Source organism: Nycticebus coucang, chromosome 5, assembly GCF_027406575.1.
Source record: "Nycticebus coucang isolate mNycCou1 chromosome 5, mNycCou1.pri, whole genome shotgun sequence".
Lineage (NCBI taxonomy): Eukaryota > Metazoa > Chordata > Mammalia > Primates > Lorisidae > Nycticebus > Nycticebus coucang.
In genome coordinates, this window is record NC_069784.1 from 50669919 (window position 1) to 50683028 (window position 13110).

At 40.2% G+C, this 13110-nt stretch overlaps 1 protein-coding gene across 12 annotated transcripts in view; it reads right to left on the reverse strand.

Annotated features, from left to right (window-relative positions):
• Positions 1-13110, reverse strand: part of PDE4DIP (phosphodiesterase 4D interacting protein) — a 291845-nt gene that overhangs the window by 42003 nt on the left and 236732 nt on the right. The gene's annotated exons all lie outside the window — the stretch shown is intronic.

Below are 13110 nucleotides of genomic sequence, written 5' to 3' on the forward strand. Positions count from 1 at the left end.
AAAACCATTGAGCAGAGGATGACGCAAAGGAGAACTCAGCCAGCAGTCAGAGTCACAGGATTGGGAGAATATGGAGAGAGACAGGTAGGGCACAGGAAGCTCGATTTGACGGGCAGCAGGAGAATTGTGCCCCTGACTGCAGAGAGGCTGAGGGGAAGCTCCCTACCCAGCTGCCAAGTTCACTTTTTGGGTATCACCCCTGTACCGATGCTGCCAGCAAACCCTCCCTGCAAACCTAAGCATGTGAGAACAAAACAGAGCGGAGCCAACTTCCCAGTGCCTTTCTTTGGCTGTGGGCCACTCTTGAAGTCACTTCTGAATATTTCAGTTAAAGTAGATCTTGCAGTTTTTCCTCAAATGAGAACTTGTTAGCCATTAGACTATCTTTCTGTTCAGTTCGGGCTCATCTTCAGTTTTCCCCACCCTCCTAGAAGGGTAGAGATCAAACTCCGAGTATAACAATCTACTTATGGAGTGACTGATTATTTTAGTACAAGGATTTCCCATCCGTTCAGTATTAATCTTAATATATCCCAGTGTCATGCTGTGGCACTGTTTGGAGGCAGAGTTTGGAGGTTTTACTTAAACTTCAGGTTAATTTTGACCTTACAATTTCCACCTCTTATCCACAGCTATTTCTATGTAATTTCTTAAAAATCTCAGTAAGTATTGTGACTTGTCACTTCTAAATTCCAGTTATACAGAATCATTTCCCAATTATCAAAGTCATCAAAATACCTGCTGTGCATCTCCATAAATCATGAGGTGGCCACCCGATTAGTGATCTAAATCTTGTAGAATTAATTATATGACCTTCATTCAGGTCACCAATATATTGAACATAATAGGGCCTGGGCTATTTATGTGGATCAACAGTTGTCAGAGTCGCTCAGGTTGGCACAAAGCTGCTGGCTTTTGCTAGTCCCCATAACAGAGGATGATAAAATCTTGCTCCCGGGCTCATGGTGGGGTCGACTGATAGCATGCATGTGCAGTGGTGTTTAGTAGCATAGCAGCCGAGGTCATGAGGGCATATGCATCCACGTCAAAGAAGAAAGAGAGCCACAGACACGCCACTCAATCCCAAGGCATCCAGTCCCACCTGTGGCAAGCTCCTGGCCGGGTCTGTCTCTAAGACTCAGCTACCAAGCTTAGTTAGGCTGGTGGCCATCTCCACATGTGCCACAGGCATTTGTGACAAAAGAAAGGAAGGGGACTTGGATAAAACCACTTTTGAAAGTTTATGAACCGACCCTTCATTTAAACTCTGCGATGTTATTTTTCTATACAAACTCTTTCCCACTAAGTGGACCAAGATGAATATTACCACTAGTCTTGAATATGGGCACAACGTTTATTCTTTTCTATACTTTCAGGGTTCCTTATGCTTAAAAATGTCTAATTTTAATGAAGTCTACCCATTTTTAAAGTACCTTCTGGGTGGATGGATGTTACCTTGTTCTGTTGGTTTTAATACCTGTTCCTTAAAAAAAAATGACCTGTGAAATCTTAACACCAGAAGAACATTAAGGTCCATCTGGTATAATTTATCGCTTTAAAATGAGAAAATTGGATGCTGCCTAGATACTTGATTTTTGCCCAGGCTAATTTGGGTTTTCTTATTTCCATCTCAAAGGGAACTGATTTTGGCTTACTCTCAATTTTAAAAGTAAATGTTTTATTTTACTTTAATGACAGAGTCTCACTTTGTTGCCCTGGGGAGAGTGCTATGGCATCATACCTCACTACAACCTCAAACTCGTGGGTTCAAGCAATCTTCTTGCCTCAGCCTCCAGAGTAGCTGGGACTACAGGCTCCCACTACAGTGACCGGCTATTTTTAGAGCTCTTGCTCAAGATGGTCTTGAACTTCTAAGCTCAGGCAATCCACACGCCTCAGCCTCCTAGGGTGCTAGGATTACAGGCGTGAGGCATCACACCGGGTCTTAAATGTAATTTAAATGTAAGCAAATGAAAAACGACTAAGGAGCTAGCCTTTTCATTAGTTTTTATCATCTATGAAAAGAAAATATTTCTTTCCCCCAAATAAAACTCCAAGGCTTCCAGTATGTGTGCTGGTCATATGAATTCATTAGGTCTATTTTTAATCACATGTTCCTTATAGATTTTTCACACACCCCACAGAGATCTTTGTGCAGATCTATCACTTGTTCAAGTAGAGTTGTTTTACTTTTCAACCTTATGTTAAGTCAGTTCCCAGACAGCATTAAGGCATTAAAAATTAGCTTTCCTGTTTTAAGTTTAAATCTTTAATCCAATGAGAGTCTATCTTAGTTAATGGTGAAAGGTGTGGGTCCAATTTCAGTCTTCTGCAGGTTGCCAGCCAGTTCACCCAGCACCATTTGTTAAATAGGGAATCTTTTCCCCACTGAATGTTTTTAAATGGCTTGTCAAAAATCAAATAGCGGTAAGTAGCTGGATTCATCTCTTGGTTCTCTATTCTGTTCCAGATATCTACTTCTCTGTTTTTGTGCCAATACCATGCTGTTTTGATCACTATCGATTTGTAGTAAAGTCTGAGGTCTGGTAGTGTGATTCCTCCTGTTTTGTTTTTATTTCTGAGTAATGTCTAGAGGAGAATGCAGGGAAAACCCTTGAAGAAATTGGTCTGGGTGAGTATTTCATGAGGAGAACCCCCCGGGCAATTGAAGCAGCTTCAAAAATACACTACTGGGACTTGATCAAACTAAAAAGCTTCTGCACAGCTAAGAACACAGTAAGCAGAGCAAGCAGACAGCCCTCAGAATGGGAGAAGATATTTGCAGGGTATAACTCTGACAAAGGTTTAATAACCAGAATCCACAGAGAACTCAAACGCATCAGCAAGAAAAAAACAAGGGATCCCATCGCAGGCTGGGCAAGGGATTTGAAGAGAAACTTCTCTGAAGAAGACAGGCGCAAGGCCTTCAGACATATGAAAAAATGCTCATCATCTTTAATCATCAGAGAAATGCAAATCAAAACTACTTTGAGATATCATCTAACTCCAATGAGACTAGCCTATATCACAAAATCTCAAGACCAGAGATGCTGGCGTGGATGCAGAGAAAAGGGAACACTTCTGCACTGCTGGTGGGAATGCAAATTAATACATTCCTTTTGGAAAGATATATGGAGAACACTCAGAGATCTAAAAATAGATCTGCCATTCAATCCTGTAATTCCTCTGCTGGGCATATACCCAGAAGACCAAAAATCACAACATAACAAAGATATTTGTACCAGAATGTTTATTGCAGCCCAATTCATAATAGCTAAGTCATGGAAAAAGCCCAAGTGTCCATCGATCCACGAATGGATTAATAAATTGTGGTATATGTATACCATGGAATACTATGCAGCCTTAAAGAAAGATGGAGACTTTACCTCTTTCATGTTTACATGGATGGAGCTGGAACATATTCTTCTTAGTAAAGTATCCCAAGAATGGAAGAAAAAATACCCAATGTACACAGCCCTACTATGAAACTAATTTGGGACTCTCACATGAAAGCTATAACCCAGCTACAACTTAACAATAGGGGGAAGTGGGAAAGGGGGGGGGTGGGTAGAGGGAGGGGAATCGGTGGGATCACACCTGTGGTGCATATTATAGGGGTATTTGCGAAACTTGGTAAATGTAGAATGTAAATGTTTTGGCACAGTAACTGAGATAACGCCGGAAAGGCTATGTTAACCACTGTGATAAAAATGTGTCAAATGGTTTATGAAGTGAGTGTATGATGCCCCATAATCATATCATTGTATACAGTTATGATTTAATAAAAAAAATTAAAAAAAAAAAAAAAAAGAAGGGGACTGAGGCTTAATCACCAAAAATCAGCCCAATGAAAACAAACAATAATGAATAATGAGCACTAGAATTCAAATTACCAGGTGTTTTAAAGAGATGAGGTGCCAGTTTTCAATTGTTTTGAACACCACATTACAAAAGAACTATTTTTAAAAAATAAAAAAGGATTGAGGGAAAAGAAAAAAAATAAAAGAATATCTAAACTGTTAAAAAAAAAAAAAAATTAGCTTTCCCTGAAGGCTATGCATCACAAATCATTAGAGAAATGCAAAATAAAATCACAGTGAGGTATTATCACATTCTTGTTAGGATTGTTGTTTTATTTTATTTTATTTTTTATTAAATCATAGCTGTGTGCATTAATGCGATCATAGGGCACCATACACTGATTTTATAGACCATTTGACACATTTTCATCACACTGGTTAACATAGCCTTCCTGGCATTTTCTGAGTTATTGTGTTAAGACATTTACATTCTACATTTACTAAGTTTCACATATACCCTTGTAAGATGCACCGCAGGTGTAATCCCACCAATCCCCCTCCCTCCGCCCATTTTCCCCCTCCTCCCCTACCTTTCCCCCTTTCCCCTATACTTAGGTTATAATTGGGTTATAGCTTTCATGTGAAAGCCATAAATTAGTTTCATAGTAGGGCTGAGTACATTGGATACTTTTTCTTCCATTCTTAAGATACTTTACTATGAAGAATATGTTCCAGCTCCATCCATGTAAACATGAAAGAGGTAAAGTCTCCATCTTTCTTAAAGGCTGCATAATATTCCATGGTGTGCATGTACCACAATTTATTAATCTATTCGTGGATCAATGGGCACTTGAGCTTTTTCCATAACTTAGCAATTATGAATTGGGCTGCAATAAACATTCTGGTACAAATATCTTTGTTATAATGTGATTTTTGGTCTTCTGGGTATATGCCTAGTAGAGGAATTATAGGATTGAATGGCAGATCTATTTTTAGATCTCTAAGTGTTCTCCAAACATCTTTCCAAAAGGAATGTATTAATTTGCATTCCCACCAGCAGTGTAGAAGTGTTCCCTTTTCTCCACATCCATGCCAACATCTCTGGTCTTGGGATTTTGTGATATGGGCTAACTTTACTGGAGTTAGATGATATCTCAAAGTAGTTTTGATTTGCATTTCTCTGATGATTAAAGATGATGAGCATTTTTTCATATGTCTGTAAGCCGGGCACCTGTCTTCTTCAGAGAAGTTTCTCTTCAAGTCCCTTGCCCAGCCTGCAATGGGATCACTTGTTCTTTTCTTGCTTGTACGTTTGAGTTCTCTGTGAATTCTGGTTATTAAACCTTTGTCGGAGACATAACCTGCAAATATCTTCTCCCATTTGGATGGCTGTTTGCTTGCTTTACTTACTATGTTCTTGGCTGTGCAGAAGCTTTTTAGTTTAATCAGGTCCCAGTAGTGTATTTTTGAAGCTGCTTCAATTGCCTGGGGGATCCTCCTCATAAAATACTCACCCTGACCGATTTTTTCAAGGGTTTTCCCTGCACTCTCTTCTAATATTTTTACAGTTTCATGTCTTAAGTTTAAATCTTTAATCCAGTGAGAGTCTATCTTAGTTAACCTTCTGCATGTTGCCAGCCAGTTCACCCAGCACCATTTGTTAAGTAGGGAATCTTTTCCCCACTGAATGTTTTTAATTGCCTTGTCAAAGATTAAATAATGATAAGTAGCTGGATTCATCTCTTGGTTCTCTATTCTGTTCCAGACATCTACTTCTCTGTTTTTGTGCCAGTATCATGCTGTTTTGATCACTATTGATTTGTAGTATAGTCTGAGGTCTGGTAGCTTGATTCCTCCTGCTTTGTTTTTATTTCTGAGTAATGTCTTGGCTATTCGAGGTTTTTTCTGATTCCATATAAAACAAAGTATTGTTTTTTCAACATCTTTAAAGTATGACAGTGGAAATTTAATAGGGATTGCATTAAAATTGTATATTGCTTTGGGTAGTATGGACATTTTAAAGATGTTGATTCTTCCCAGCCATGAGCATGGTATGTTTTTCCATTTGTTAACATTTTCAACTATTTCTTTTCTTAGAGTTTCATGGTTCTCTTTATAGAGATCTTTCACGTCCTTTGTTAGGTATACTCCCAAATATTTCATCTTCTTTGGCACTATTGTTAATGGAATATAGTCCTTAACTGTTTTTTCAACTTGACTATTTTTGGTATATATAAAGGCTACTGATTTATGAATGTTGATTTTGTAACCTGAAATGCTGCTGTATTCCTTGATCACTTCTAAGAGTTTTGTAGTAGAATCCCTGGTGTTTTCCAGATATACAATCATATCATCTGTGAAGAGCGAAAGTTTGATCTCTTCTGACCCTATATGGATACCCTTGATCGCCTTTTCTTCCCTAATTGTGGTGGCTAAAACGTCCATTACAATGTTAAAGAGCAATGGAGACAATGGGCAGCCTTGTGTGGTTCCTGATCTGAGTGGAAATGATTTCAATTTAACTCCATTCAATACGATATTGGCTGTGGGTTTCCTGTAAATGGCCTCTATCAGTTTAAGAAATGTCCCTTCTATACCAATTTTCTTAAGTGTTCTGATCATGAAGGGATGCTGGATATTATCAAAAGCTTTTTCTGCATCAATTGAGAGAATCATATGGTCTTTGTTTGTTAATTTGTTTATGTGCTGGATTACATTTATAGATTTACAGATATTGAACCAGCCTTTAGACCCTGGGATAAAACCGACTTGGTCATGATGTATAATTTGTTTGATGTGTTACTGGATTCTGTTTGTTAGGATCTTGGTGAATATTTTTGCATCTATATTCATTAGTTATGTTGGTCCATTTTCTTTTTTTGTTGGGTCTTTTCCTGGTTTGGGGATCAGGGTGATGTTTGCTTCATAGAATGTGTTGGGGAGTCTTCCTTCTTTTTCTACATTTTGGAACAGGTTGAGTAATATAGGTACTAATTCCTCTTTAAAGGTTTGGTAGAATTCTGACGTGAAGCCATCTGGTCCCGGGCTTTTCTTTTTAGGAAGGTTTTGTATGGTTGATCTATTTCAGAACTCAATATGCGCCTGTTCAACATTTCCACTTGATTCTGGCTAAGTTTTGGAAGGTGACATGCTTCCACGTATTGGTCAATTTCCTTCAGATTTTAATATTTCTGAGAATAAAGTTTCTTGTAATATTCATTAAGGATTTTTTGAATTTCTGAGGAGTCTGTTGTTATTTCATCTTTGTCATTTCTGATTGATGAGATTAGAGATTTTACTCTTTTTTTCCTGGTTATGTTAGCCAAAGGTTTATCTATTTTATTGAACTTTTCAAAAAACCAACTTTTTGATTTATTGATCTGTTGTATAATTCTTTTGTTTTCAATTTCATTTAATTCTGCTCTAATTTTGGTTATCTCTTTTCTTCTACCTGGGTTTGGAGTTGGAATGTTCTTCCTTTTCAAGTTGCTTGAGACGTCCCATTAAATTGTTAACTTCCTCTCTTTTCGTTCTCTTGAGGAAGGCTTGCAATGCTATAAATTTCCCTCTTAGGACTGCCTTTGCAGTATCCCAGAGGTTCTGAAAGTTCGTGTCTTCATTGTCATTCTGTTCCAAAAATTTGGCAATTTCCTTCTTAATCTCATCTCTGCACCAGCTATCATTCAGCATAAGGTTATTTAACATCCATGTTTTTGTATGAGTATGCAGATTCCTGTTGTTACTTGAGTTCAACTTTTATTTCATGGTGCTCCGAGAAGATGCAAGGAATAATTTCTATTCCTTTAAATTTACTGAGGTTAGACTTGTGACCTAAGATGTGATCAATTTTGAAGTATGTTCCATGGGCTGATGAGGAGTATGTGTATTCAGTTTTGTTGGGATGAAATGTTCTGTAGATGTCTGCTAAATCCAAATGTTGGATGGTTAGGTTTAAATCTAAAATTTCTTTGCTCAGCTTTTTATTGGAGGACCGATCCAACACTGCCAAAGGAGTGTTGAAATCTCCAACTATTATGGAGCTGGAGGAAATCAAGTTGCTCATGTCTGTTAGAGTTTCTCTTATAAATTGAGGTGCATTCTGGTTGGGTGCATAAATATTAATAATTATAATCTCATCATATTGAGTATTACCCTTAACAAATATGAAGTGACCATTCTTATCCTTCCGTACTTTTGTTGGTTTAAAGCCTATTGTATTTGCAAATAAAATTGCAACACCTGTTTTTTTCTGATTACCATTTGCCTGAATTATGGATGACCATCCTTTCACCCTGAGTCTATATTTGTCTTTTAAGTTAAGATGTGACTCTTGTATGCAGCAAATATCTGGCTGTGCCTCTTTAGAGAATAATTTAAGCTGTTTACATTAATGGATAAAATTGATTAAGTCTGGTAAAATTGGGGGTATCAAGTTTTTCAGAAGTCCAGCAGACATTTTTAATCCTTTTGCCACTTTGGAAGTTGGAGTTTGATCAAAAGTTTCTGAGTGACTTTACTTTTGTGGTAGGGGATTAGGCTGGTCATTAGGGAGGATAGGTCTGAGAATATCCTGAAGAGCTGTTCTGGTTATGGCAAATTTCTTTGACATATAAATGTCATTAAAGTATTTAATTTCTCCATCATAAATGAAATTCAGTTTAGCTGGATACAGGATCCAGAGTTGAAAGTTATTTTGCTTTAGGAGATTAAAAGTCGATGACCACCCTCTTCTGGCTTGAAAAGTTTCAGCAGAGAGATCTGCAGTCATTCTAATATTCTTCCCTTTGTAGGTAATGGATTTCTTATGTCAGGCTGCTTTCAGAATTTTCTCCTGCATATTAACTTTAGTGAAGTTAATTATGATATGCCCGGGGGATGTCTTATTGGGATTGAGATGTGCTGGGGTTCTGAAACTGTCTGCTATCTGAATTTCAGAATCTCTTGGCATGTGTGGAAAATTCTCTTTCATAATTTCATGGAGAAGGGCCTCTGTGCCTAGCAAGGCCACTTCATCACTTTCAGGGATTCCAATATGGCGGATATTACCCTTCTTCGAATTATCCCAGAGCTCTCTGAGAGAATGATCTATTTTTGCTCTCCATTTATCTTCCTGTTTGAGAGTTTGGGAGCATTCAAAGGCTTTGTCTTCAATGTCAGAAATTCTTTCTTCGGCTTGTTCCACTCTGTTACTGAGGGATTCTACTGTATTTTTCAGATCTTTGAGGGCTGCAAATTCTTGCTTCAGTGCGTCAAAATCTTTGGTCGTTTTGTCTTTACATTCGTTAAATTCTTGAGACAACTTTTGAATTTCTCCTCGAATTTATAATTCCAACTTTTGAATTGCTGCTTGAATTTCTAATGCCAAATTTTCCTCCATTTTATTAATCTTGTTTGCAATCCAAATTCTGAATTTTATTTCTGACATCTTGGCCATCTGTTTGTGAATGGGATCTTCAGTTACATCTGCCATATCTTTCCTTGGGGGGGTTGATGTCTTCTGGTTGTTCATATTACCAGTTTTTCTGCTGATTCCACCCCATGATTGTTTTACACCATTTGATTTTCCCCTGGAGCTTTGTTGAGGACCCATACAGTGCTATGCCCTGAGAAACTGGGGACCTGTTTGGTGTGGTGGGGCTAAGTGGTTCTGTCTTGTTTTCAGCTGGTCTCTTTTCGACCCTAGTGAAACAGTTACTCTGGGTTGAAGTCTCAACTGTGGAGAAATACCAGCAATTAAGTTACCCTGCCCCCCACAGGCAACAATTGGAAAAGAAAAATCAAACCTTCCTACAACCACATACCCAGGGCACCACCTGAATAGTCCTCGGGCGATTGGCTAAGTTTAAAAGGTCCAAATCAATTGTCTCAGTCAGCACGTGTCTCAGATGGGAGAGTTTAAAAGGTCTCTGGCAACTGGATCACAGGGGTCTGGTGACTACTCTAATATGGCTTGCTCCAGTGCTCTGTGGAGTCAGGAGGACCCACCCCGCAAATAGATCAGTCTAGGAAGTTTGATACCTCCTTCCCCACCTTGCACCTCTGTCACACCCTGTCACTGATAGTCCAGCAGGGCTTTGACCCAGTTGCCTGTATTGAACAGATACTCCAGGGGTTTGCACCTGCCTGAATCACAAGGAAATCTATTTCTGCTCAGCCAGGCCACTGCATTCTGCCTCTATCTAGCAGGGGGAGGTGAGGCCTGAGAACCTCGGGTGCTTGATGGAGGTGGGGGTGTTCACTCAGTTCCAGCTCCACCCCTGATTGATGTTACTGACAGAAAAGAAGAGAACAACTTTGAGGGAATTTGTTTCTGCCCCTGCTAAATTCCCCTGCAGAAGAGAAGTTGTTTTGAGTTCCCAGAGCCTGCGCCTCAGGCCCTGTCTTTGCTCCTGCAGGTTTGTATTCAGTTATCTGTCAGTTCTAGCCTCCTGTCTTCCTTTGTCTATAGGCTGATGATCCCCTGAGGGCCGGGTGCATCTTAGGCTCAGTAAAGCGGTCCTCTGGGTCAGCCCTGCCCTGGGAACTTCCCAGCTCTGTGCATGTGTTTTTAGTCCCCTGCTCCACCCAGGCCGGTACCGCCTCTGGTAAACCCTTTACTCACGGGGCCTGCGTTTCCGTCCCAGATCTGTTCTGTGGTGGTTGCCACCTAAATAGATGCCCAGCCTCCTCTGGTTGCCCAGGGAGACAGGGGTGTGGCTTCAGAATATCCAGGAGTGAAGCTCTATTGTTGCTAAAAGATGGCTGCTGCTTTGCACCTCAGGGCACCGCCGCTCCAGTGTGGTTCCCTCTCAGCTGACCATCCTCTCCTCACTCCCATGACCAGCTGCAGTTTAGGCCCTGTCCACACCCCTCGAGAAATCACCCAAGTATCTGGACTCCTGGGGGACAGGCCTCAGAGTGAGAGTGAAGGGGAGTACTGAGAGCTCAGAGTTGCAGGTAGAGAATATATACAGTTTTATACAGTTTGATGCCTGGCAGGAGAACGCCATGGCACCCTAGTAGGGGAGGTAGGTCCAGTTTTTAGAGGGTCTCTCCTGTGGAGTGGAGTGGGAGGACCTTTGAACTCTGCTCATTTGTTTGTGGGGCACTCCGAGCTGTTCTCATGGGGGTGGGGACTCCCGTCTGCTTGGTGACAGATTTTGTACCTTTCGTTTGTATCTTTGGGGTCGCAGCTCGCCTCAGCGGGGTTGATGTGCGTTCTTCAACCTTCTCTCTTGGTGCAGCTCTAATCCACCAGGTTACTTGCTAACTTTCTGTCCTTTAACTCTCCTTCTGAACGGGAGCCTCTGTAGAAAGCTGGCTTCAGTCAGCCATCTTGTCTCCGCTGGTTTCCGTAATTTAAAAGATCATATCTGTGATCTAGCACCAAGCTTCTCCAGGATTGTTGTTTTAAAAGAGATGAATGATGTGGGCGGTGCCTGTAGCTTGGTAGGTAGGGCACCTGCCACATACACCGAGGCTGGTGGGTTCAAACCCAGTCTGGGCCAGCTAAAATCAACAGTGACAATTGCAACAAAAAATAGCCAGGCGTTGTGGTGGGCACCTGCAGTCCCAGCTACTTGGGAGGCTGCAGCAAGAGAATCACTTAAGGCCACGAGTTGGAGGTTTCTGTGAGCTTTGACACCACAGCACTCTACCAAGGGTGACATAGTAAGAGTCTATCTCCAAATATATATATACATAAATAAATAAATAAAAGAGGCAAAGGATAACAAGTGTTGGAAAAGATATGAAGAAAGGGAACCCTTGTACATTGTTGGTGGAAATGTAAATTAGTACAGTCATTGTGGAACACAATATTGGTTTTCCTCAAAAAACTAAAAATAGAACTACCCTATGACCCAATAATTCTACTTGTATATAAAAGCTGTATAGAAAGTTTCTAGCCATGTTCTATGACTAACAGAGACATCAATGACTGGATACTTTCTGCATACCTGTATACATCCAAAGGAACTGAACTTGGTGCATCAAGGGGATATCTGTGTTCCCATATTCACATATTCGCACATTAGCCAGAGCTATGTCACAATAGCCAGGATATGGAATCAATGTAGGTGTCCACCAGTGGATGAACACATTAAGAAAATGTGGTCTTGGCGGCACCTGTGGCTCAAAGGGGTAGGGTGCCAGCCCCATATGCCAGAGGTGGTGGGTTCAAACCCAGCCCCGGCCCCAGCCAAAAAAAACAAAACAAAAATAATAATAACTATTTGGGGCGGTGCCTGTGGCTCAAGGAGTAGGGCGTCGGTCCCATATGCCAGAGGTGGCAGGTTCAAACCCAGCCCCAGCCGAAAACCACAAAAAAAAAAAAAAAAAAAAAAAAGAAAGAAAATGTGGTCTTTATAGATAAAGAAATATTATTCAGGCTTAAAGTGTGAGTAGTGGGGAAGCCCATCATCTGTGATAACATGAATGAATCTGAAGGACATCGTGCTAAGTGAAATAGGCCAGGCACAGAAAGATTAACACCACCCGACCTCATTCACATATGGAATCGAATAAAGCCAGACTCAGAGAAGCAGAGAGTAGAATGATGGTTACCAGAGGCTGGTAGGATAGGGAAAGAAGGAATGAGGAGTTGTTGATCAAAGGGTACAAAGTTTTTCATAGACAAAGGAATAGGCTTTCAGAGCTATTGCATGGCAGGGTGACTATATTTTAAAGTAACTAAGAAAGTAAATTTCAAATATCTCACCATAAAAATGATAGGTAAGCAAGTGTGTATGTGTATCAAATCATCACATTGTACCCAATAAGTGTAGACAATTATGATTTGTCTATCAAAAATAATATTTTTCTAAAATTACTTTTTATCAAGTTTATTGTACTTCATCAGCTGACATCTCTCCTTTGTATTTCAATCTGGACTCTTTTTTTTTTTTTTTTTTTTTGAGACAGAGTCTTACTATGTCACCCTGGGTAGAGTGCTATGGCATCATAGCAACCTCAAACTCTTGGGCTTAAGCAATTCTCTTGCCTCAGCCTCTCAAATAGCTGGGACTACAGGTGCCCACCATCAATCTTGATTCTTGATTAACCTTTCTCCACTATAGAAGTTCAAATGAAGAAAAGCAGTGGTTGACTACTCTAGTTCCTTCCATGGCAATTTCCTAGGTGTGTATGATAGAGCTTACATCTGCCATCAGACCAGTCCTAAAGCTTCCTGAGGTGGGTGAATCTAAAAAGTAAGGAGGAAGCAACTTGCTTTGGCCAAAAGGTGATTCTTACCTTGGAAGGAAGACAAAGTTAGATGTGTGTGTTAGAGACAGTGTGTGAATACCCAAAGTAGGAAGAGAGCCTGGTGTCA